The sequence below is a fragment of the Euphorbia lathyris genome, chromosome 1, assembly GCF_963576675.1.
Source record: "Euphorbia lathyris chromosome 1, ddEupLath1.1, whole genome shotgun sequence".
NCBI classification, from domain to species: Eukaryota; Viridiplantae; Streptophyta; class Magnoliopsida; order Malpighiales; family Euphorbiaceae; genus Euphorbia; species Euphorbia lathyris.
The window spans coordinates 98,121,016-98,148,427 of NC_088910.1; positions in this window are offsets into that span (position 1 = coordinate 98,121,016).

A 27,412-nucleotide genomic window follows, 5' to 3' on the forward strand; every position below is an offset into this window, starting at 1 on the left:
TGACTCAAGTGCTTTAGAAACGTTTGAGACAAAAACCTTTAGTTAAGAAAACGTGGTTAAACATACAAGTCAATTTTATTTTGTACAAATCCTTTAAGAAAATGATTCAAGAACTCTATTATTCACAAAGAAAGCGATTTTAATTACCATGTTCACTTAATCCGCCTTTGGAACGGATTAAGGTTTTAAAACGTGGTGTTTTGGAAACGATTTGAAATATTAACAAAAAACAACTCCATTTATTTACATTAGGAACCTCTAAAAATTCATTAGTTTAAATAATCAAATTGAAAACTCTCTTTCTTTTGATTTATTTTCCCCTCTTATTTAATGGACTCTCTCTACCTATTATAATTACAATAATAAACCCATTTAAAGCAAGATTCATAATCAAATAAAGCCCATTTGAAACATGAACCCATGAATGATCCAAAAGAATAAAGAAAGTAATTCTAGCATATATATATACATTTAAATCAAAAAGAGAATATGAAAATAAAAGTTAATAAAAGGAAACTATATAATACATATATGAAAATATTAGATAAAATACATTTATACTTTAAAGATGTGAAAATAGTAAATAAATCTCATAAATAAGAACATAACATTTACCCAAAATAATTTCATTCAATAACCAATAAAATAACCCAAATATCCCAAAACTACATATATACATAACTATTATAGTTTTAAATATCAAAAAAATAACATATATTAATATCTATTGATTATTTCCCAAAATTCCCAAGTAAATAATCTTCAAAATAGGATCTAATATAACTCAAATGAATAAAAGAACAAATATATACATATACTTATGTTTTAAAAATTAAATAAAGAATGATATACAAACATCCTAAATAATTATATACACTAAACATCTAAGATAGTTTGAAACACATATATTACATAACTATACATATATATATATTAAGGATTAAAAGCTTAGAAGTTGAGAAAAAGGGACTGAAATGGCATTTTTTGCGTTTTGGCAGATTTACCGACGGAAAATCCGTAGGTAAACAGCAATTAGTAACAGAAATGGCAAATTACAGCAGCACTCTAATTGTTTCCAGATTTATTCAAAAGCTTTAAATTAGATCTAATTCAATCGTTTTGGATTTCCGAACTACCAAAAATGGATCATAGTCAATAACGGAAGTTTCTAAAACGATGTTTTTATTTTAAAACATTATTTGGAAATTTCTTTTAAATTAGAAACTTATAATTTCAACGTTTTTCGATACCCGAACTACCTTTTTATCGGATCACGGTTCGTATTGGGATATCAAAACGAGGTTTTCTATTTTAAAACAAAACCGAATTTTATTCAACATGAAACGAAAATTAAATAAATACGCTAATTAAATAAAACGTGATAAAATAAATAACTAATCAAATAAAGAAACTATCACATAAAAAATAAATAGAAGAAGAGAATAAATAAAATAAAATAAAAGAGTCTAGTCCTCGGATAATACCTTAAATTCGGTATCTGACAGTTGAAGCCGATCGATTCCACGAGTCGCGATCTTCCTTTTTTATATTTTTTAGTAAAAGTTTAACTTTAGGAAACTCGGAATTTTTGAGAAAAAAAAAATTTTCTCAAAAAAATTCACTTTCTCTCTCTAAAAATGTTTAGAGTGAGAAAGGCTCCAAGAAATCCCTCTCCCTCTTGCATTGGGATCCGTGCTCCTTATAGGGAAACGGGTCCCGAAAACTTTGGGCGACGCCCGAGCAAAATTGGGCGTCGCCCAAAGCCGTTGTGCGGCCGCCTAAGGCTAGTTGGGCGGCCGCCTAAGGCTAGTTGAGCGGCCGCCCAACATCACGTTGGGCTACCGCCCAACATTGTTGGGCGGCCGCCCAACTGCCGTTGGACGTCCGCCCGACGCGGTTGGGCGCTCGCGCCCCCCTACCTTTGGGCTTCCGCCCAACACGATTGGGCACTCGCTCAACGGCCACCGGGGCGCGCCTCGCGCCGTCGGGAGTGCACGTCCCGCGGTCGTCGAACTCGCGTTCCGCATCATCGGGCGTTCACGCGTCGTGACCGCCGAACGCGTGTTCCGCACTGCCGGTTGCACACGTCCTGTGGCCGACGAGCGCGCGTTCCGTGCCGCCAAGCTCGTGCCTTGCTCGGACACCGAGCGCGTACTATTCATGGTTGGGTGCGTGCGTCCGACAGACGTCGAGCGCGTGCTTCGCGTCGTCGAGCGTGCGTCCGACTGTCGTCGAATGCTCGCCGGCCGCCGCTAAGCACTCGTACCGTGCCGTTAAGCATTCGCGAGCTATCCGATCGACAACAGCGACCGACTGTAACTTATTTATTTTATTATTTTTGAAACTTTCGGAATCAATCGCTTCAACCGTCTTGTTTTCAGGTTTTCGTCACAGGTCCTCCGACTCGGTGTCTACAGTTGCCCCTACTTTTCTATTTTGACAGTGATGTGTGTGTTTTGAAAACGTTTTTTGCTAACATAACACATGCAATGTAAAACATATAAAAGTAAAAGACACGTAAAGAGTATGAGGGAGCATACCTGACCTTCGCGCTGCGCGCTCCGGTGTCGTTCTCTGATTCCTTCCATCGTCACCTTTGGAGTGGCCGTCGATGAATGTTCTTTTCTCGGAATCTAGCGTACGTTGGTTACGGGTAAGAATGGCTCAAAAGCAATTTCGGTCTACGACCGTTAATGGGATGGCTCAAAAGCAACTCAGGTCTGCGACCGCGAGTAAGATGGCTCAAAAGCGACCCTGGTCCACGACCGCGGGTAAAATGGCTCAAAAGCAACTCCGGTCTGCGACCGTGAGTCAGATGGCTCAAAAGCAACTATGGTCTGCGACCGTGAGTAAGATGGCTCAAAAGCAACCCTGGTCCACGACCGCGGGTAATATGGCTCAAAAGCGACCCTGGTCCACGACCGCGGGTGATATGGCTCAAAAGCAACTCCGGTCTGCGACTGCGAGTCAGATGGCTCAAAAGCAACTCCGGTCTGCGACCGTGAGTCAAATGGCTCAAAAGCGACCCTGGTCCACGACCGCGGGTAATATGGCTCAAAAGCGACCCTGGTCCACGGCCGTGGGTAATATGGCTCAAAAGCAATTCAGGTCTGCGACCATGAGTCAGATGGCTCAAAAGCGGGGATTGTTTCCGGATTTTCGTACAACACTGTTGTCTGTATGTTCTCACTGGAGCTATCATCTTGGAGGTTCAATGGGAACGTGTTTTAGTCTGAAATGATATAGACTAATGATTGTTTTTCTGTTGACTATCGTCTGTACTTTGACTGGTGTCACTGTTCTATAAAAATTGACCGTTGTCTGGAGTTCATGTCTTGACAATATTGGTCGCTGTCTAGGAGAAATGCAGGCTGAAACGGACTGCAAATCGGAGGTCTGTGCACCTAGTAATTAATTATTTACTTACCTTTATGTCAAATCGTACCTTTTTCACTATCTACGGGAATGTCATTCCCTCTCCCTATATAAAGTGGTGGGGTTTCATTTCAACCCCACACTTCTCTCTCTTCTTTCTCTCTCTAGACTTCGATTTGGATTATTCTCGGGATGGATTTAGATGAATGGGATGGCACTAGAGGCATGGACGAGGTTTACGTAAACCTAGATAGAGTGGAGCCCTTCCACGACCCTACGACGCATCTGAGCCGGACACGCTGCAACGAGGTAAGTAATTTCTCACTTTTATTTGATTCAAACTCTAGGCTTTAGTATTCCTATCCGAACATGATTTGCATGCTAACCTTTAGACTGCCTTAGAGGACTTTAGCTAGAAAACATGAATTCTTTGACTTACAAGTAACACCTATTTATTTCTGCGTGAGGATGCGCGCTATATGCATATGAATAGTGACACTACCAATCTATGCATGCTAACAGTAAAAAACAATGTGAATAGTAAAAACGTGAATAGTGCACGTGAATAGTAAAAACTTAACTAATGCACGTGAATAGTAAAACTTAACTAATGCGCGTGGATAGTAAAACTTAACTAATGCACGTGAATAGTAAAAACGTGAATAGTGCATGTGAATAGTAAAAACGTGAATAGTAAAGACTTAACTAATGCACGTGAATAGTAAAAAACGTGAATAGTAAAAACTTAGCTAATGCACGTGAATAGTAAAAACGTGAATAGCAAAAACTTCACTAATGCACGTGAATAGTAAAAACGTGAATAGCAAAAACTTCACTAATGCACGTGAGTAGTAAAAAAAACGCGAATAGTAAAAACTTAACTAATGCACGTGAATAGTAAAACCTAATCTATGCTTCTTGTCAATGCAGACGAGAGTGGATTAGAGAATTGACTGAACCTTACATGAATGACCCTAAAGGAGAGATTTTTACAGCAAGTTGGTCCTAACTGACCGGATGTCTCTAGGTTAGATAATGAAAGAATACCTAGTCTTAACGCGTTCTCATTAATTGCATGCTTTAGGAACTGTATTTAAATTTTCTTGTCTCGTTCTTTTTAGTTTATTGAGATTTCTGGGACCACCGCCGAGATTCACTCGTGGTATGCTAGGCTGGGTGCCGCGGCGAGAGCCCGCGTACGCGAGTTGGGCTTCGAGCCTTTTATTGCAGCGTTGCCCCGCACCAATGGGGTATGTGATTGTTTTGGCCTACGGGCCTTATGTGAGCGGTGGGTTGACTCGACCCACACCTTCCACCTTTCTTTTGGGGAGATGACCATCTCGCCCAGAGATTTTTCACTGCTGACATGGTTACGAGGGAGCAGCACTCCCATTCCCTTTCATTTTGATATGATGCGACCACGGGTCGACCTTGCTAGGCTTGCTGCCTTGATTGGACCGGGAGTTCGCCCATGCGCCAAATCTACTCCGGCGAAGTTTGTTTCCACCGCGAGCCTCTTGAGTCGACGAGATTTCTGGGAGGCCGATGATACCGACTTGGTGGTTCGTAGTTTCTTGGTATATACCCTGAGTGAGGCGATTTTCCGCACGAAGGGCGGAAAGGTACACGCGGGTCTCATTCAGGCACTCAGCGATTTGGATGCGGCGGCTTCCTATGATTGGGCGGGGGCAGGCTTAGCCTTTCTCTACAAATTTTTGGATCTGACTTGCCGGAAGCGCAAGGATTTCGGTGGTTACACCTTTGCTCTGCTGGTACGTGACGCCTTCTTGACTTGCCCGTCTTATCTTCTTCGCGTTTTTCACACTCCTAGTCCTTGTTTTTACCGCAGGTGTGGGCGTATGAGAGGCCCATCCTTCCCAGCCGGTCTCGACCTCGACCGAGAGTAACGAGGCCGCCTTTCATGACCCGATGGAGAGATTTTGACTTGGGCACCGAGAGGAGTCGGATGGTGCCGTGGCTCCTAGATTGGATCGACTCGCTGACCCTCAGACAGGTAGATTTTGCCTAGTCGTGCTAGATTTTTGTTTGAGTCTTTCTGAATTTCTCTTTGTGCATTTTTTAGATTAAGTTCAGGTGGGACGACCTCGACTTCGGTCCCGATTATACGTATGTATCTATGATCCAGGAGCAGCAGTGTGTGCTCACCGGCCCCTGCGTGCGGGCATGGTATTTGGGGGACCGAGGCATCACCGGAGTTAGTGATGCCCACTGGACACCGGGTGAGATTCCCGTTTCTATGTTCGCGGTGCGGACCATGCCCCTATCGACCATTCGTCAGGATCTGACCCGTCGGTTTGTTGGTAGAGCGGTGTGGATTCACGCCGGGGGCCGCGAGCTTTACTTATCTACTCTGCTGAGCGCGAGGGATGCCCCGGCGGCAGCGATGGAGGTGGATCCGGTGGCAGATGTATTTTCGAGGGAGGCTGTCGCGGCAGTCTTTGGTCAGGAGGAGGTCCCGGTAAGTGGTTCCGCCCCCTTCTCATTTTACCATTTCATTCATGAGATGTTTAGAGGTTTTTATTGTGTGTTTTTTTTGCAGGAGGGATCCTGGAGGAGTGCCCATTTATCTGATTTCTTTGACGGCACTCGAGCTCAGACGCCTGTGTGCGAGCAGCCCTACTATGTCGGCGAGTCCTCCAGCGCTGCCCGACCGGAGAGGTCTTCCCTAGGTGTGCCCCTACCAGACTACGGGAGAGACTTTGCCACGATTTGTTATGACGAGTTCGGGGCCGCTTATGCGGGATTCGAGGCGGCTCCTCCCATCTTCTCCTCGAGGGTCCCATTTGATCCCTCAGACGCTTCGCTGACTATGAGGGAGACTTGTACGGATTACGTGGGGCTGTCTGGTTATCTCCGAGACCGCCTCAGCTTGCGCTGCACCGATCACCTGGTATGTATCATTACTTTACTTTAGTGTAGTGGAATGTATGCATGTATGTATGATTTATGTTCTTGCTTATGCTGCTTCTTATTTTTATCCGCTTTTTCCTTCTTTTTCTTTAGAGTGATCTGCATGCCCATGAGCGGAGACAGAGCGAGTTAGTGTGGGAGGCCGATGCCCGAGTTGGTCAGGTGTATCAAGAGAGGAACGACCACTGGTCGGGGGTGATGCGACGGGAGACTGAGGGTCGCTTTGCCGTCGAGGAGAGGGCGCGTGATGAGTCGATCGGACGCCTTGCTGCCGAGGAGAGAGCACGAGTTGCAGATGAGAAAGCACGAGTTGCTGATGAGAGAGCACGAGCTGCCGAGGAGACACTATCTGCGGAGCGGGCGTCACATTTGAGGGAGTTTGAGGACTATTGGGACTTCCCTCCGTATTAGGCTCTTTATATATTGCTTTGTAGTTTTTTTATTAGAGTTTCCCCGATGTATAGCTGATGTATAGGGAGTGGGGTGGATATCAGGTAGGCTTTTTATGAAAAGTAAGATAGGAAATGTATAACTCATGATTCATATTACCATACATTTAGTAGACTATGATGATTCCAATCATTCTCGTCAAATATATTCATGCCCTTTATTTATTTACAAACAACAGAAATACTTAGTCTCTTATACATTGTTTTTGTAACTGCTCAAGTCATAACTATTGTTACCAGGACCCGCCTTTCGGTTTTCGGATCCCGGCGATTTTTCTCCTCTCCTTTTACTATCCCGGAATTTTTAAATGAGTGCCCTTTCGGGTTTTCACCCATTGGGATTTCCCTCGTCGTTGTATAGGTCGCCCTTTGCGGGTTTTCAACCTATCGGGATTTTTTTTTGCTCTTTTTTTTTTTTTTTTTTTTTACGAAAAGTATTTCTTAAGCCTATCCAGGTTGGTGGGTTCGGAGAATTCCATGCCGTCCATTGTGGTTAACTTCACCGCTCCTTTGCTTAGTATCTTCTTCACAACGAATGGCCCTTCCCAGTTAGGCCTAAACTTCCCCCTTAGGTCGGTGTGCGTCACACGGATCTGTTTCAGCACCAAATCTCCTTCTTTGATAGGGCTGGTCTTGACTTTTTTATTGAAAGCCCGAGCCATTCTTCTCTGGTATAACTGTACATGGTAAAGCGCTTCCATCCTTTTTTCGTCAACTAGAGCCAACTGCTCACATCTCCTCTTCACCCATTCCGCCTCGGGAATTTCTGCCTCCACTGCGATTCTCAACGATCGCTTTTCGATCTCAATCGGCAAGACTGCTTCTGTTCCATACACCAAAGAGAATGGTGTTGTCCCAGTTGAGGTTCTAATTGTCGTGCGATAAGCCCACAACGCAAGTGGGAGGTGCTCATGCCAATTCCGATGTGATTCCACCGTTTTTACGAGAATCCTCTTAAGGTTCTTATTAGCTGCTTCTACTGCTCCATTAGCCTGTGGACGGTACGGAAAAGACCTGTGATGTTCAATGCCATATTCTCGAAAAAGATTCCTTACTTCCCCCTGAAACTGGACCCCGTTATCCGTAATCATGTGATGAGGCACTCCAAACCTGGTGATCAAGTGTTTTTCAATGAACTTTCTCATCTGCTTGGATCCCAGTTTGCTAAACGACTTTGCTTCTACCCATTTGGTGAAATAATCGATGGCGACAGCAATAAACTTATGTCCATTTGAAGCGTTAGGCCTTACTTCGCCGATGATGTCAATGCCCCAAGCAGCGAATGGCCAAATAGGTGCTAGCATATGTAGTTCTATGGCCGGAAGATGACTGCAATCGCCGTGGATTTGACAATCATGGCATTTCTTTGCATACTCGTTACAATCTCTTTCCATGGTGAGCCAATAGAAGCCTTGCCTAATAATTTTCTTAGAGAGTACTGCTCCCCCCATATGGGCTCCGCAAATTCCTGAATGTACTGATTCCATTGCCTCGCGGGCTTCTCCCGCATCCAAGCATCTTAATTGTAATCCGTCAATGTGCCTTTTGTAAAGCAAGTCGTTATGGATGACAAACTGACGAGCTAGCCTTCTAACCACAGCTTGATCCCTAGGTTCTGACTCTGCCGGATATGTTCCATCTTTCATGAAGTTCACGATATCGAAATACCACGGTTTTTCATCTGTCCCTAACAGCATTACGTCTTCGTAGCACGATTTGTGAGATCTTCTCAATACCAACGGTTTCGAAGCAAGGTTCCGGGGATTGTCCCAAACTGACACCAAAGTGGCCAAGGCATCCGCCGCCTGGTTCTGTGCTCGAGGAACATGATAGAAACGGCATTCTTTGAATCTTTGTGCCAACCCTTCTAGCTGATCGAGGTACGGACGTAGTCTTTCTTCTCTTACCTCCCAGTTTCCTTGTGCCTGTTCGATGATCAACTTTGAGTCACCCCAAATTTCGACATATGACGCTCCCAGTGCCGCTAATGACTCTAAACCATAAATGCACGCTTCATACTCGGCCATATTATTGGTGAGAGGGAAGGATAACTTCTTGGCCATCGGGATCCTTTCTCCTTCTGGTGAAGTAAGTAGTACTCCTACTCCGGCTCTGTTCGAATTAACTGCTCCGTCGAAGAACATTTTCCACGGTATAACTTTGATTCCGTTCAAGTGCTCATCGGGGAAATCATAGCTTATCTCTTCTTCCTCTGCATTCAGGGGTTGGTTGGCCAGAAATTCTGCCACGGCCCTCTCTTTGATAACCTTCTTCGTCACATATTCAATGTCAAACTCGGACAAAAGCAACAACCATCTGGCTAACTTCCCCATCAAGGATGGAGTTCGGTATAGATACTTCACGGGGTCCATCCGAGAAATAATGATCACTTTATACGATTGGAAATAGTGCCGCAGTTTCTTTGTCAACCATACTACTGCCACACATGTCTTTTCGATCATGTTGTACTTGAGCTCGTACTCCAGGAATTTCTTACTCAAATAATACACCGCGTGCTCCACACCGGTGTCTCCCTCTTGAGCCAACATTGCCCCAATAGATCGCTCCTCAATTGCTACAAAGAGGAGAAGCGGCTTTCCCAGTTTAGGCAGTCTCAGCACTGGCGGATTAGACAAATAGTTCCGGACGCTCTCCAGAGCTTGCTGACACTTATCATTCCAAGTAGCGGGTTGGTCTTTCCTTAGCAACTTAAAGATTGGCTCGCAGATTGCGGTGAGTCTCGCTATGAACCGACTGATATACTGAACCTTCCCCAGAAACCCTCTCACTTCCTTCTCGTTTCTCGGCGCCGGCATCTCCTGTATAGCCTTCACTTTATCAGGATCCACCTCGATTCCCTTATTTCCGATTACATAGCCTAAGATTTTCCCCGACGAAACGCCGAAAAAGCACTTCTTCGGGTTTAACCTTAGCTTGAATTCTGCAATTCGGGCCAAAAACTTCTCGAGCGCGGAAAAATGCCCTTCTCTTGTCTCTGATTTGACCATCATATCGTCCACGTAGACTTCTACCTCCTTGTGTATCATATCATGGAACAGTGCTGTGGCCATTCGCTGGTAAGTTGCCCCGGCATTTTTCAAACCAAACGGCATTACTCTGTAACAGTATGTCCCCCACTCGGTTGTGAACGAGGTTTTTGCTTTGTGCTTTTCGGCCATCTGAACTTGCATGTAGCCCATGAAACCATCCACATTCGTGTGTAAGACGTTTGACGCTGCACTGTCGATCAATACGTCGATATGAGGCAATGCGAACTCATCCTTGGGGCATGCCTTGTTAAGATCTCTGTAATCAATGCACATCCTTACTTTGCCGTCCTTTTTTGCGATTGGCACCACATTTGCGACCCAAGGGGGATAGTCGATCACTTCGATGAATCCTGCTTCTAACTGCTTCTTCACCTCCTCTCTGATCTTATCTGCCCATTCTGGTCTCATACGTCGGAGCTTCTGCTTTACGGGCTTTGCTTCGGGGTAAGTTGGAATGCGGTGAGTTACGATAGATTGATCAATTCCCGGCATGTCTTCGTATGTCCATGCGAATACAATTTCGTATTTTTTAATTATTCTCTCGAATTCTTTTCTCTCTTCAATAGTTAATTCTTGAGCAATTTGTATAAGTTTAGGATTTTCATCCGTACCAAGATTGAAAGTTGACATTTCCATTGCATTGATTTCAAATGTAGGCATGTTATATGAATGAGAATGCATGGAATGATCATGATCAACATCAAGCAAGTAAGCAAAATCAGAATTCATTTCATTGATAGCATGGGTGATTACATCATCTGATTCAAACAAAGCAGTAATACAATTTTCATCATCAGGGTCTTCGGATTTCTCATGAATTTTGGAGGTACTAGGCTCATCTCCCGCTCCTGCAGTTGCTTCAATGGTGATGACTTGCTCCTCGGCATTCAAATCCAGCATCATAATCTCCTCGACAAAGCAGCTCGCCTTTCCTTTGCCCTAGTCGGCAACATCATTGAAGATTTCGAACCCCGGCAGAATCTTCCCTTCTGTGCTAGTCCATGCCTCGGGGGTCCCTGAATACGCCTTTCCATGCCCCTCGTTCACGAAGTACTTCTTTAGGCCCACTTTTCCTTCACCACTCACGTTGGACGGACCTCCCTGCTCATATCCCAAACCCCTCCGGGTTTTCTGACTCTTAAAGTCCGGAAATTCTGGCAACCCCTGATGGTGTGCTCCTAAACCCATTCCTGGGATGAAACCTCCCTTCATCATCTTCACCACATCGGTGGTCATGCTTGATTCGTAAATCCCGGAGACTTGGAATCCGGAGAAAAGTTGAGGCTCAATTCCCAATGCTACCACCGAGCTCAATTTCTCAGCTCTAATTGTCACTATCTCCTCCCCGAAGGGGAATTTAATCATTTGGTGGAGCATGGAGGGCACACCTCCTAACTTATGGAACCAAGGGCGTCCCAACAGTACAGCAAAGGTTACCGGGATATCCAGCACCGTGAACTCAGTTTCTTCCTCATGCGGCCCCACTTTCAACTTGGCCTTGAAGACTCCTTCAATGTGCCTACGGCTATCGTCATATGCTCTAATCACAGTTTCATAAGCTGTCAAATCTCCTCTCTCCACTCCCAACTTCGACAAGAGTTTCAACGGGCAAACATTAATGGCCGATCCATCATCGACCATCACACAACTAGTCTTCTTTCCGTTGATTTCCGCTCGAATGTACAAAGGCTTATTGTGAGCCTTCCCCTCTTCTGGGAGATCCTCGTCAGTAAATGTGATTTCAGCCTTCTTTCGGGCCATAATTGCTCCCATTAGCGCTGCCGGCTCAGTATCGGTGGAAATAACCAGATTCTGCAACTCTTTCATCAGGTTCTCACGATGGTACTTAGAATGGCATAAGACTTCCCAGACTGTGGACTTAGCTTGCGCCTTCTTCAACTGCTCAAGAACTTGGTCATCGGGCTTAGGAGCTGACCCTTCTCCAATCTCGGTTTCTATCATAGGTGCCTTCCCCTCGGCCACATGGCCTGATCTCGTCATTACCGCAATTTCCGGCTCATCATCCGATTCGTCCCAAATGTTAATAGGAACCCTCCGATTGGCATCTTCCTCGTCCGAAGAACTCTCCCAAATGTCCACAACCATTAAATCCATGACGTGAGGAACATTCGGATTCAAGTAAAAGGGATCCGCCGATCCATACAAGGCCCAACCTATCAACTCATCATAATCTCGGAGGGACACTCTGCTCATCCTTCTGGCGGCCAACGGAATAGCACCTCGTTGTATGCACATAAGCTGCACCTTATCGCTCATTGTTTCATGACACTGCTCATAACGGTGCCTCCACCTTCTAGCATAATCCATAAACAGTTCCTCGGGGAATTGCCTAATCCTATCCAGATCGTCCAGGGATCCCGTCCATGGAACATACATCTCATATCTCGCCACAAAAGCACTTCTAAGCGGTACCCAATGACCCATTTCTTCCTCTGATAGACCTTGATGCCATAATAAGGCTTCACCCATCAAGGTTTCCGGAAAATGTTCATGCAACTCACATTGCGGAAATCCGGCGTCATACATATGATTGCGGAATAACCTCGCGTGCTCAACAGGATCCTGGTATCCACCATACCTAGGCATCACTAACACTGCATCAGGCGTTTGGTAAGACGGGGAATCAGGGGTTTGCTCCGTCAGCATCCATACTGTATACTCCTTGATAAATCTTTTCGTCATTCCCGCCCAATCGGTCTTAACATACATCTGCAACGACATGTACCACATTAACGGTTCACCCATCAATGAATTGAAAAACAAGCTAGTGATCTCTTCCTCTTTAAAACCCAAGGGTGCCATAGCCGACAAGTAGAAGTGAAGGTGCTCCATAGGGTCCTTATTGCCGTTATACTTACTAACCCTCGGTAGCGGACGTTTGATGGGTCCGATCTGCATCGCAAAGCGCTCTGCAGTTCTATCTTCAGCTCTTTGGTACTTTTCTAGAAACAAATCCGACAACCGATCCCAATCATGCTTGCAAGAGTCGGGTAATGAATGGAACCATTCCAGAGGCTCGCCTACCAGCGAATGGTGGAACCACTGAGCAATTTCATCTACTCCGAAGGATTCAATAAACATGTCGTGCATATATTCATGCAAGTGCGCCTCGGGATCCCTTCCTCCACTAAACAAACCCAAATCTGGCACAATAGTCCGAGACGACCCTTCTCCGGTCTCTTCAGCACTATCCTCATCATACGGTGCTCCACCATCTGACCCTTCCCCCATCGGTTCATCCTCTTGTTCTTCACCCAGGAAGGACACATACAGCCCCTTTCCCACATTGCTCTTTTCATCGGAGTCCAACTGTCAAGGCACAACTATACATCTGATTGAAATCCGTAAATGGCATATACCGCAACTCATTTTTGATATACGGCAACGTGTTGCCAACCACCATTCGGATCTGATCCTGCTCGAGCGGCTTTTATTTCATCACTGCGGCCTTAGCCCTCCATCTTTTCACAAAATCGGAAAAGGATTCCCCAGCCCGTTGTTTAGTGCTCTCTAACTCTTTCAAAGTGACCTCCAACATGGTGTTAAAGCTATACTGAGCGATGAATGACTTCGCTAATTCCTTCCAATCCTTCTTTGTCACCATTGGTAACGCATGAAACCATGTGAGGGCAGCCCCCTCTAGGTAGGTGTTAAACAGCCCTAGGACCTGATCCTCCGTCAGGATCGTGTGCTTCATCACTGCAACATACTGATTCATGTGAGCGGTGGGATCTCCCGTTCCATCGAACTTTTTCATGTCAGGGAGCCGAAATTTCAAAGGCAAAGCTGTTGCCGACAAACAATTCTTCAAGTTATAGAAATCCTGACTTCCGGAGCTTCCTCCGCGCAAGTCCTGCACTTCCTGTGTGATGTGTTGCTTCCACTCCTCTTCCTTAGCTTTCTCTTTCTCTAACTGTTTTCAGATATAATCCTGATAATCCTCCTCATTCCCAAAGCGAGGGCCATCATTCACCTCATTCTCAGCACGCTTGCTACCACTCTTATTGTCCTTCAGTGCTAACTCAGCTAGCTGGGCCAAGATTGCGGCCAGCTGATCATTGATATTGTTCACAGAATTTTCCAATTCAGCCACTTTCTCATCGGTCGCAGACATATTGACGGAAGACTGAGTATACCCGGATGAAGATGATTCAGAAGCCACAACTACTGATTCGGAACTGTCTACTCGTAGCTGATCAAACTGTCTGACAAGCCGATTACTCTCGCGAAACCACAACCGCTTAATGATGACGTCTGCGCGAACGGTATCCATTAGTATGTATGCATGATTTTATATGCATGATTCGTGGTGTGTGCGTTTATTTATTTACGATTATAAGATAAGAAGAACAAACGTTAGTTCTATTTACACGTATCACAACATCTCTCTTCCACCCTTATTCCTCCACACACTCGTTGGTCCAGGTCTCTTTTCTAGGATTTTGCTTTTTGGCTCACATTGCGGTCCAGGGGACGCGTGATGCCATCGATTATTGCGGAAAAAGTAAATCACCCATCAGACAATACAGTTCGTTTTTGACGTATCCACGTTCAGTGACTAAGAAATCGACCAAGTTGGATTGTCCTTTCAGAATAACTCATCTTTCGTTCTTTCGTGAGACGCATTAGTTCGGGTTTTGACTCCCTTTGAGCGCATCTCGGTTTTTAAACGTGGTACGAGTTATTGTTCTATTCCAATCGTTTGTTATTGCAAATGACTCGTTCCCTTTTTATTCACGTGGATTCGTGTCTCGATTTTTGGATTACAACGGGATCTTTTTGGATCTATCGAGAGACGTAACCATGCGTTTATTTAGTGATGGAATCACTTTTGGATTTTATTTTAGGGAACGGACTCATCGCGTAACATGTTTGTTCTTAGCGTCGAGGATTCGTTTGCTCATTTTGCTACACGAAAAGACGGCGAGTCTTATTTGAGCGCACGGTAATCTTTCGGCTAACAACAATCTCTTATTCTTTCCGATCTACGGGATATATCACCTTAGTGTGGTTATAGAAAATCAACGTTTCGTTGAATCGCATGTTTATTCGAGGCGAGGATATCACCGTTCTCTTTCCTTTAGGCGCAAATTAAGCAAACACGTATATCGGGCCATATTTCTTGCAGTTTTGGTAACGGTTGAAATGATCGAGTCGTTAGTCAAAACCCGCAGTCTCGTCCATATGGCGCAATTATATGGTTTGGCTTAATTCGGCTTCAAAGTTTTAAACGGGGTATATACTTGTTCGAGACACGTATTCAACGGCATTGGTTTATTTTCTTTAACTACTCTCGGGATTGAAATATATCGTAGACTCGGAATGATTTTGGTCGTTTAGTTTTTTCTTTTCTTTTATTTTCTTAATCACCTTTGCGGACACATCCATTTCTCTTAAGAACGACACAAGGCATAACGTAAAATAGCTCGTCTTTTATTCGGAAGGGACGGGCTACTTGTGCGAAACTTTTCACGTTACGACAGGGTCTTTCAAGACAGAAATGTTCTGCGTTTTCATTTCGTCATGATCTCGTTTTATCCCAACTTATTTAAAGAATGTGAATAACGGCTACTGTTAATATAGTCTTTTGTATCGAGATGTAACTATCCTTAACACCGAACCGATTCATACTAATACGTGCTTACGTCATAACACATTTCCTGAACATGTGCCTTCGTCGGGACACCGAAAGGGACAAGGCGGGTCGCACATGTTCATTCATATGAGATGACTAAGTCGTCTTTAGTTCAAATTGTTTCGATGTTTTAGGGTAATTAGTATGTCGATTCACGAGTATATATTAACACATCGTCTCATTTTCTTTACCTACTTTAGGATTAGACATGTATCGTGGCGGTTTGAAAACACGAATTGATTCATTTATCACATCAAAAATAGTAACGGGTAATCCTATGGAAACTTCTAAAGCTACTATATGCTGACACGGCTGACCGCGGGACCTCACAGGACCGCACAAATTCACCCCTAACGAATGGATGGGGACCCTTTGGCGCCTTACTGTAAGGGGGAACTTACACTAGCCTCTTTCGAGCGACGAATGGACTCTCGCTAGAGGTTTCGCGGAAATTACCCAAAGGGTTTGCAATAATGCACATGAATGCATACGAAAAGAAGTAAAACGATCCGTCCCCGTTAAGGGCTTAATACACGCCTTCCGGAATCAAATTTCTCGCTTCCCCATCAGAGTCGCCACTTGTTAGACGAGGTGCCGCGGCCTAATCTCTCGGGCGGACCGGGGGGTGGACAACCTCATGGCGATGTAAGCGGTGATTGGCGCCGAAAGCAACCAATCGTGGAATCAAGCTGCTCGGCAGGACCGGAGCTCGGAGATATGGAAGAGTCGCCACCCACGAATGGGAAAATGAACACCGATCCCTTGCGGGAGACCGGTGTGGGTTCGGGAAACTTAGGTACGAGCCGAGAAGGCTAGCTCCTTTCCGGAGAAAGGCTACTAGGCACCCCGACATCGCCCGGTTATGAACCACCGGCCTCCTACTCAGCATGTTAGGCGATAACGGACTAATCGTATACTTCTTTAAGTTTAAAATTCATTTGAAACCTTTTCTTTCTTTTTTCAGAAACCGTTTTGAGCATATATTTTTGAAAAGCCATATTAGTAAAGAATCACCCATTTATATTATACATACACAGAGAAGGGGGAAGAAAGAAGTGATTTATTTACAACTTTATTTAAATGTCATGCCGTGTGTTTATTCTACACTAACTTATTTCCCCAAAACGAGTTTATTTACATGGTTCGCACCTTAATCACCGTTGGAACGATTTAGGTGCGTTTTAAAACCCCGATTAGTGAAGTTTACTCGAATCGCCGTTGGAACGACTCAAGTGCTTTGGAAACGTTTGAGACAAAAACCTTTAGTTAAGAAAACGTGGTTAAACATACAAGTCAATTTTATTTTGTACAAATCCTTTAAGAAAATGATTCAAGAACTCTATTATTCACAAAGAAAGCGATTTTAATTACCATGTTCACTTAATCCGCCTTTGGAACGGATTAAGGTTTTAAAACGTGGTGTTTTGGAAACGATTTGAAATATTAACAAAAAACAACTCCATTTATTTACATTAGGAACCTCTAAAAATTCATTAGTTTAAATAATCAAATTGAAAACTCTCTTTCTTTTGATTTATTTTCCCCTCTTATTTAATGGACTCTCTCTACCTATTATAATTACAATAATAAACCCATTTAAAGCAAGATTCATAATCAAATAAAGCCCATTTGAAACATGGACCCATGAATGATCCAAAAGAATAAAGAAAGTAATTCTAGCATATATATATACATTTAAATCAAAAAAGAGAATATGAAAATAAAAGTTAATAAAATGAAACTATATAATACATATATGAAAATATTAGATAAAATACATTTATACTTTAAAGATGTGAAAATAGTAAATAAATCTCATAAATAAGAACATAACATTTACCCAAAATAATTTCATTCAATAACCAATAAAATAACCCAAATATCCCAAAACTACATATATACATAACTATTATAGTTTTAAATATCAAAAAAATAACATATATTAATATCTATTGATTATTTCCCAAAATGCCCAAGTAAATAATCTTCAAAATAGGATCTAATATAACTCAAATGAATAAAAGAACAAATATATACATATACTTATGTTTTAAAAATTAAATAAAGAATGATATACAAACATCCTAAATAATTATATACACTAAACATCTAAGATAGTTTGAAACACATATATTACATAACTATACATATATATATTAAGGATTAAAAGCTTAGAAGTTGAGAAAAAGGGACTGAAATGGCATTTTTTTGCGTTTTGGCAGATTTACCGACGGAAAATCCGTAGGTAACCAGCAATTAGTGACAGAAATGGCAAATTACAGCAGCACTCTAATTGTTTCCAGATTTATTCAAAAGCTTTAAATTAGATCTAATTCAATCGTTTTGGATTTCCGAACTACCAAAAATGGATCATAGTCAATAACGGAAGTTCCTAAAACGATGTTTTTATTTTAAAACATTATTTGGAAATTTCTTTTAAATTAGAAACTTATAATTTCAACGTTTTTCGATACCCGAACTACCTTTTTATCGGATCACGGTTCGTATTGGGATATCAAAACGAGGTTTTCTATTTTAAAACAAAACCGAATTTTATTCAACACGAAACGAAAATTAAATAAATACGCTAATTAAATAAAACGTGATAAAATAAATAACTAATCAAATAAAGAAACTATCACATAAAAAATAAATAGAAGAAGAGAATAAATAAAATAAAATAAAAGAGTCTAGTCCTCGGATAATACCTTAAATTCGGTATCTGACAGTCGAAGCCGATCGATTTCACGAGTCGCGATCTTCCTTTTTTATATTTTTTAGTAAAAGTTTAACTTTAGGAAACTCGGAATTTTTGAGAAAAAAAATATTTTTCTCAAAAAAATTCACTTTCTCTCTCTAAAAATGTTTAGAGTGAGAATTACATGCCTCGGGGGTCCCTGAATACGCCTTTCCATGCCCCTCGTTCACGAAGTACTTCTTTAGGCCCACTTTTCCTTCACCACTCACGTTGGACGGACCTCCCTGCTCATATCCCAAACCCCTCCGGGTTTTCTGACTCTTAAAGTCCGGAAATTCTGGCAACCCCTGATGGTGTGCTCCTAAACCCATTCCTGGGATGAAACCTCCCTTCATCATCTTCACCACATCGGTGGTCATGCTTGATTCGTAAATCCCGGAGACTTGGAATCCGGAGAAAAGTTGAGGCTCAATTCCCAATGCTACCACCGAGCTCAATTTCTCAGCTCTAATTGTCACTATCTCCTCCCCGAAGGGGAATTTAATCATTTGGTGGAGCATGGAGGGCACACCTCCTAACTTATGGAACCAAGGGCGTCCCAACAGTACAGCAAAGGTTACCGGGATATCCAGCACCGTGAACTCAGTTTCTTCCTCATGCGGCCCCACTTTCAACTTGGCCTTGAAGACTCCTTCAATGTGCCTACGGCTATCGTCATATGCTCTAATCACAGTTTCATAAGCTGTCAAATCTCCTCTCTCCACTCCCAACTTCGACAAGAGTTTCAACGGGCAAACATTAATGGCCGATCCATCATCGACCATCACACAACTAGTCTTCTTTCCGTTGATTTCCGCTCGAATGTACAAAGGCTTATTGTGAGCCTTCCCCTCTTCTGGGAGATCCTCGTCAGTAAATGTGATTTCAGCCTTCTTTCGGGCCATAATTGCTCCCATTAGCGCTGCCGGCTCAGTATCGGTGGAAATAACCAGATTCTGCAACTCTTTCATCAGGTTCTCACGATGGTACTTAGAATGGCATAAGACTTCCCAGACTGTGGACTTAGCTTGCGCCTTCTTCAACTGCTCAAGAACTTGGTCATCGGGCTTAGGAGCTGACCCTTCTCCAATCTCGGTTTCTATCATAGGTGCCTTCCCCTCGGCCACATGGCCTGATCTCGTCATTACCGCAATTTCCGGCTCATCATCCGATTCGTCCCAAATGTTAATAGGAACCCTCCGATTGGCATCTTCCTCGTCCGAAGAACTCTCCCAAATGTCCACAACCATTAAATCCATGACGTGAGGAACATTCGGATTCAAGTAAAAGGGATCCGCCGATCCATACAAGGCCCAACCTATCAACTCATCATAATCTCGGAGGGACACTCTGCTCATCCTTCTGGCGGCCAACGGAATAGCACCTCGTTGTATGCACATAAGCTGCACCTTATCGCTCATTGTTTCATGACACTGCTCATAACGGTGCCTCCACCTTCTAGCATAATCCATAAACAGTTCCTCGGGGAATTGCCTAATCCTATCCAGATCGTCCAGGGATCCCGTCCATGGAACATACATCTCATATCTCGCCACAAAAGCACTTCTAAGCGGTACCCAATGACCCATTTCTTCCTCTGATAGACCTTGATGCCATAATAAGGCTTCACCCATCAAGGTTTCCGGAAAATGTTCATGCAACTCACATTGCGGAAATCCGGCGTCATACATATGATTGCGGAATAACCTCGCGTGCTCAACAGGATCCTGGTATCCACCATACCTAGGCATCACTAACACTGCATCAGGCGTTTGGTAAGACGGGGAATCAGGGGTTTGCTCCGTCAGCATCCATACTGTATACTCCTTGATAAATCTTTTCGTCATTCCCGCCCAATCGGTCTTAACATACATCTGCAACGACATGTACCACATTAACGGTTCACCCATCAATGAATTGAAAAACAAGCTAGTGATCTCTTCCTCTTTAAAACCCAAGGGTGCCATAGCCGACAAGTAGAAGTGAAGGTGCTCCATAGGGTCCTTATTGCCGTTATACTTACTAACCCTCGGTAGCGGACGTTTGATGGGTCCGATCTGCATCGCAAAGCGCTCTGCAGTTCTATCTTCAGCTCTTTGGTACTTTTCTAGAAACAAATCCGACAACCGATCCCAATCATGCTTGCAAGAGTCGGGTAATGAATGGAACCATTCCAGAGGCTCGCCTACCAGCGAATGGTGGAACCACTGGGCAATTTCATCTACTCCGAAGGATTCAATAAACATGTCGTGCATATATTCATGCAAGTGCGCCTCGGGATCCCTTCCTCCACTAAACAAACCCAAATCTGGCACAATAGTCCGAGACGACCCTTCTCCGGTCTCTTCAGCACTATCCTCATCATACGGTGCTCCACCATCTGACCCTTCCCCCATCGGTTCATCCTCTTGTTCTTCACCCAGGAAGGACACATACAGCCCCTTTCCCACATTGCTCTTTTCATCGGAGTCCAACTGTCAAGGCACAACTATACATCTGATTGAAATCCGTAAATGGCATATACCGCAACTCATTTTTGATATACGGCAACGTGTTGCCAACCACCATTCGGATCTGATCCTGCTCGAGCGGCTTTTATTTCATCACTGCGGCCTTAGCCCTCCATCTTTTCACAAAATCGGAAAAGGATTCCCCAGCCCGTTGTTTAGTGCTCTCTAACTCTTTCAAAGTGACCTCCAACATGGTGTTAAAGCTATACTGAGCGATGAATGACTTCGCTAATTCCTTCCAATCCTTCTTTGTCACCATTGGTAACGCATGAAACCATGTGAGGGCAGCCCCCTCTAGGTAGGTGTTAAACAGCCCTAGGACCTGATCCTCCGTCAGGATCGTGTGCTTCATCACTGCAACATACTGATTCATGTGAGCGGTGGGATCTCCCGTTCCATCGAACTTTTTCATGTCAGGGAGCCGAAATTTCAAAGGCAAAGCTGTTGCCGACAAACAATTCTTCAAGTTATAGAAATCCTGACTTCCGGAGCTTCCTCCGCGCAAGTCCTGCACTTCCTGTGTGATGTGTTGCTTCCACTCCTCTTCCTTAGCTTTCTCTTTCTCTAACTGTTTTCAGATATAATCCTGATAATCCTCCTCATTCCCAAAGCGAGGGCCATCATTCACCTCATTCTCAGCACGCTTGCTACCACTCTTATTGTCCTTCAGTGCTAACTCAGCTAGCTGGGCCAAGATTGCGGCCAGCTGATCATTGATATTGTTCATAGAATTTTCCAATTCAGCCACTTTCTCATCGGTCGCAGACATATTGACGGAAGACTGAGTATACCCGGATGAAGATGATTCAGAAGCCACAACTACTGATTCGGAACTGTCTACTCGTAGCTGATCAAACTGTCTGACAAGCCGATTACTCTCGCGAAACCACAACCGCTTAATGATGACGTCTGCGCGAACGGTATCCATTAGTATGTATGCATGATTTTATATGCATGATTCGTGGTGTGTGCGTTTATTTATTTACGATTATAAGATAAGAAGAACAAACGTTAGTTCTATTTACACGTATCACAACATCTCTCTTCCACCCTTATTCCTCCACACACTCGTTGGTCCAGGTCTCTTTTCTAGGATTTTGGTTTTTGGCTCACATTGCGGTCCAGGGGACGCGTGATGCCATCGATTATTGCGGAAAAAGTAAATCACCCATCAGACAATACAGTTCGTTTTTGACGTATCCACGTTCAGTGACTAAGAAATCGACCAAGTTGGATTGTCCTTTCAGAATAACTCATCTTTCGTTCTTTCGTGAGACGCATTAGTTCGGGTTTTGACTCCCTTTGAGCGCATCTCGGTTTTTAAACGTGGTACGAGTTATTGTTCTATTCCAATCGTTTGTTATTGCAAATGACTCGTTCCCTTTTTATTCACGTGGATTCGTGTCTCGATTTTTGGATTACAACGGGATCTTTTTGGATCTATCGAGAGACGTAACCATGCGTTTATTTAGTGATGGAATCACTTTTGGATTTTATTTTAGGGAACGGACTCATCGCGTAACATGTTTGTTCTTAGCGTCGAGGATTCGTTTGCTCATTTTGCTACACGAAAAGACGGCGAGTCTTATTTGAGCGCACGGTAATCTTTCGGCTAACAACAATCTCTTATTCTTTCCGATCTACGGGATATATCACCTTAGTGTGGTTATAGAAAATCAACGTTTCGTTGAATCGCATGTTTATTCGAGGCGAGGATATCACCGTTCTCTTTCCTTTAGGCGCAAATTAAGCAAACACGTATATCGGGCCATATTTCTTGCAGTTTTGGTAACGGTTGAAATGATCGAGTCGTTAGTCAAAACCCGCAGTCTCGTCCATATGGCGCAATTATATGGTTTGGCTTAATTCGGCTTCAAAGTTTTAAACGGGGTATATACTTGTTCGAGACACGTATTCAACGGCATTGGTTTATTTTCTTTAACTACTCTCGGGATTGAAATATATCGTAGACTCGGAATGATTTTGGTCGTTTAGTTTTTTCTTTTCTTTTATTTTCTTAATCACCTTTGCGGACACATCCATTTCTCTTAAGAACGACACAAGGCATAACGTAAAATAGCTCGTCTTTTATTCGGAAGGGACGGGCTACTTGTGCGAAACTTTTCACGTTACGACAGGGTCTTTCAAGACAGAAATGTTCTGCGTTTTCATTTCGTCATGATCTCGTTTTATCCCAACTTATTTAAAGAATGTGAATAACGGCTACTGTTAATATAGTCTTTTGTATCGAGATGTAACTATCCTTAACACCGAACCGATTCATACTAATACGTGCTTACGTCATAACACATTTCCTGAACATGTGCCTTCGTCGGGACACCGAAAGGGACAAGGCGGGTCGCACATGTTCATTCATATGAGATGACTAAGTCGTCTTTAGTTCAAATTGTTTCGATGTTTTAGGGTAATTAGTATGTCGATTCACGAGTATATATTAACACATCGTCTCATTTTCTTTACCTACTTTAGGATTAGACACGTATCGTGGCAGTTTGAAAACACGAATTGATTCATTTATCACATCAAAAATAGTAACGGGTAATCCTATGGAAACTTCTAAAGCTACTATATGCTGACACGGCTGACCGCGGGACCTCACAGGACCGCACAAATTCACCCCTAACGAATGGATGGGGACCCTTTGGCGCCTTACTGTAAGGGGGAACTTACACTAGCCTCTTTCGAGCGACGAATGGACTCTCGCTAGAGGTTTCGCGGAAATTACCCAAAGGGTTTGCAATAATGCACATGAATGCATACGAAAAGAAGTAAAACGATCCGTCCCCGTTAAGGGCTTAATACACGCCTTCCGGAATCAAATTTCTCGCTTCCCCAGCAGAGTCGCCACTTGTTAGACGAGGTGCCGCGGCCTAATCTCTCGGGCGGACCGGGGGGTGGACAACCTCATGGCGATGTAAGCGGTGATTGGCGCCGAAAGCAACCAATCGTGGAATCAAGCTGCTCGGCAGGACCGGAGCTCGGAGATATGGAAGAGTCGCCACCCACGAATGGGAAAATGAACACCGATCCCTTGCGGGAGACCGGTGTGGGTTCGGGAAACTTAGGTACGAGCCGAGAAGGCTAGCTCCTTTCCGGAGAAAGGCTACTAGGCACCCCGACATCGCCCGGTTATGAACCACCGGCCTCCTACTCAGCATGTTAGGCGATAACGGACTAATCGTATACTTCTTTAAGTTTAAAATTCATTTGAAACCTTTTCTTTCTTTTTTCAGAAACCGTTTTGAGCATATATTTTTGAAAAGCCATATTAGTAAAGAATCACCCATTTATATTATACATACACAGAGAAGGGGGAAGAAAGAAGTGATTTATTTACAACTTTATTTAAATGTCATGCCGTGTGTTTATTCTACACTAACTTATTTCCCCAAAACGAGTTTATTTACATGGTTCGCACCTTAATCACCGTTGGAACGATTTAGGTGCGTTTTAAAACCCCGATTAGTGAAGTTTACTCGAATCGCCGTTGGAACGACTCAAGTGCTTTGGAAACGTTTGAGACAAAAACCTTTAGTTAAGAAAACGTGGTTAAACATACAAGTCAATTTTATTTTGTACAAATCCTTTAAGAAAATGATTCAAGAACTCTATTATTCACAAAGAAAGCGATTTTAATTACCATGTTCACTTAATCCGCCTTTGGAACGGATTAAGGTTTTAAAACGTGGTGTTTTGGAAACGATTTGAAATATTAACAAAAAACAACTCCATTTATTTACATTAGGAACCTCTAAAAATTCATTAGTTTAAATAATCAAATTGAAAACTCTCTTTCTTTTGATTTATTTTCCCCTCTTATTTAATGGACTCTCTCTACCTATTATAATTACAATAATAAACCCATTTAAAGCAAGATTCATAATCAAATAAAGCCCATTTGAAACATGGACCCATGAATGATCCAAAAGAATAAAGAAAGTAATTCTAGCATATATATATACATTTAAATCAAAAAAGAGAATATGAAAATAAAAGTTAATAAAATGAAACTATATAATACATATATGAAAATATTAGATAAAATACATTTATACTTTAAAGATGTGAAAATAGTAAATAAATCTCATAAATAAGAACATAACATTTACCCAAAATAATTTCATTCAATAACCAATAAAATAACCCAAATATCCCAAAACTACATATATACATAACTATTATAGTTTTAAATATCAAAAAAATAACATATATTAATATCTATTGATTATTTCCCAAAATGCCCAAGTAAATAATCTTCAAAATAGGATCTAATATAACTCAAATGAATAAAAGAACAAATATATACATATACTTATGTTTTAAAAATTAAATAAAGAATGATATACAAACATCCTAAATAATTATATACACTAAACATCTAAGATAGTTTGAAACACATATATTACATAACTATACATATATATATTAAGGATTAAAAGCTTAGAAGTTGAGAAAAAGGGACTGAAATGGCATTTTTTTGCGTTTTGGCAGATTTACCGACGGAAAATCCGTAGGTAACCAGCAATTAGTGACAGAAATGGCAAATTACAGCAGCACTCTAATTGTTTCCAGATTTATTCAAAAGCTTTAAATTAGATCTAATTCAATCGTTTTGGATTTCCGAACTACCAAAAATGGATCATAGTCAATAACGGAAGTTCCTAAAACGATGTTTTTATTTTAAAACATTATTTGGAAATTTCTTTTAAATTAGAAACTTATAATTTCAACGTTTTTCGATACCCGAACTACCTTTTTATCGGATCACGGTTCGTATTGGGATATCAAAACGAGGTTTTCTATTTTAAAACAAAACCGAATTTTATTCAACACGAAACGAAAATTAAATAAATACGCTAATTAAATAAAACGTGATAAAATAAATAACTAATCAAATAAAGAAACTATCACATAAAAAATAAATAGAAGAAGAGAATAAATAAAATAAAATAAAAGAGTCTAGTCCTCGGATAATACCTTAAATTCGGTATCTGACAGTCGAAGCCGATCGATTTCACGAGTCGCGATCTTCCTTTTTTATATTTTTTAGTAAAAGTTTAACTTTAGGAAACTCGGAATTTTTGAGAAAAAAAATATTTTTCTCAAAAAAATTCACTTTCTCTCTCTAAAAATGTTTAGAGTGAGAAAGGCTCCAAGAAATCCCTCTCCCTCTTGCATTGGGATCCGTGCCCCTTATATAGGAAAACGGGTCCCGGAAACTTTGGGCGACGGCCGAGCAAAATTGGGCGTCGCCCAAAGCCGTTGGGCGGCCGCCCAAGGCTAGTTGGGCGGCCGCCCAACATCACGTTGGGCGGCCGCCCAAAGCGCGGTTGGGCGCGCGCGCCCAACTGCCGTTGGGCGTCCGCCCGACGCGGTTGGGCGCTCGCGTCCCCCTACCTTTGGGCTTTCGCCCAACGCGATTGGGCACTCGCTCAACGGCCACCGGGGCGCGCCTCGCGCCGTCGGGCGTGCACGCCCCGCGGCCGTCGAACTCGCGTTCCGCGTCGTCGGACGTTCACGCGTCGTGACCGCCGAACGCGTTTTCCGCGCTGCCGGTTGCACACGTCCCGTGGCCGACGAGCGCGCGTCCCGTGCCTTGCTCGGACACCGAGCGCATACTATTCATGGTTGGGTGCGTGCGTCCGACAGACGTCGAGCACGTGCTTCGCGTCGTCGAGCGTGCGTCCGACTGTCGTCGAATGCGCGCCGGCCGCCGCTAAGCACTCGCACCGTGCCGTTAAGCATTCGCGAGCTATCCGATCGACAACAGCGACCGACTGTAACTTATTTATTTTATTGTTTTTGAAACTTTCGGAATCAATCGCTTCAACCGTCTTGTTTTCAGGTTTTCATCACAGGTCCTCCGACTCGGTGTCTACAGCAGCCTATTTCTCGGGGTTCCTCGAAACAGAGGAACACCAATGTAAGTAAAAGGAAGCGAACCAATTTTAAAACCCGTAATCTCAGCTCCCATGCAAGCACGAGTGGGAGTAATTCTTTGGCCAAAAAAAGCTTATGATTTAGTCCAATTTACCAATTGACCCGAAAGAGTGCCATAGAGTTTGAAAATATCAGGAATTAATTTCACATTCTGCACAGAAGCTTTGCAAAATACCAAGATATCATCAGCATATAGCAAGTGAGATGAAAAATTAGAGTTTCTGACACAAGACATAGGCTGGAGACACCCCGTCTCCAATTAGATTGAATATTAAATGGCTCAGAAGTCTTCAGCCAAGCAAAAGAGGATTGGAGAAAGGGGGTCTCCTTGCGGAATCCTCCTGGAACAACGAAAATAACCTTTAGGGGCCCCATTTATCATAATGGAAATTCTAGCCAAGATGAAAATATTAAGAATAAAGTCTCGAAATTCCACTGAGAAACCAAAAGGCTCTAGAACTTCCAAAATGAAATTTCAAACCATAGTGTCAAACGCCTTTTTGATGTCAATTTTGATTGCCATATTTCCATCGAAACATTTTTTTATTCCTTACATTTACCCCCTCAAAGGTCGTGGCAATGCAATGATTAATATTACGACCCCTTATAAAATCGAATTTTTCAAAAAATGTAATTCTAATGGCAGTAGAAGCAAGGCATTCAACAATGATTTTGGTGATTATTTTGAAAACAGAATTCCCCAAAAGCATGAGATTTGAATTCAACCTGGGTACATATAACCA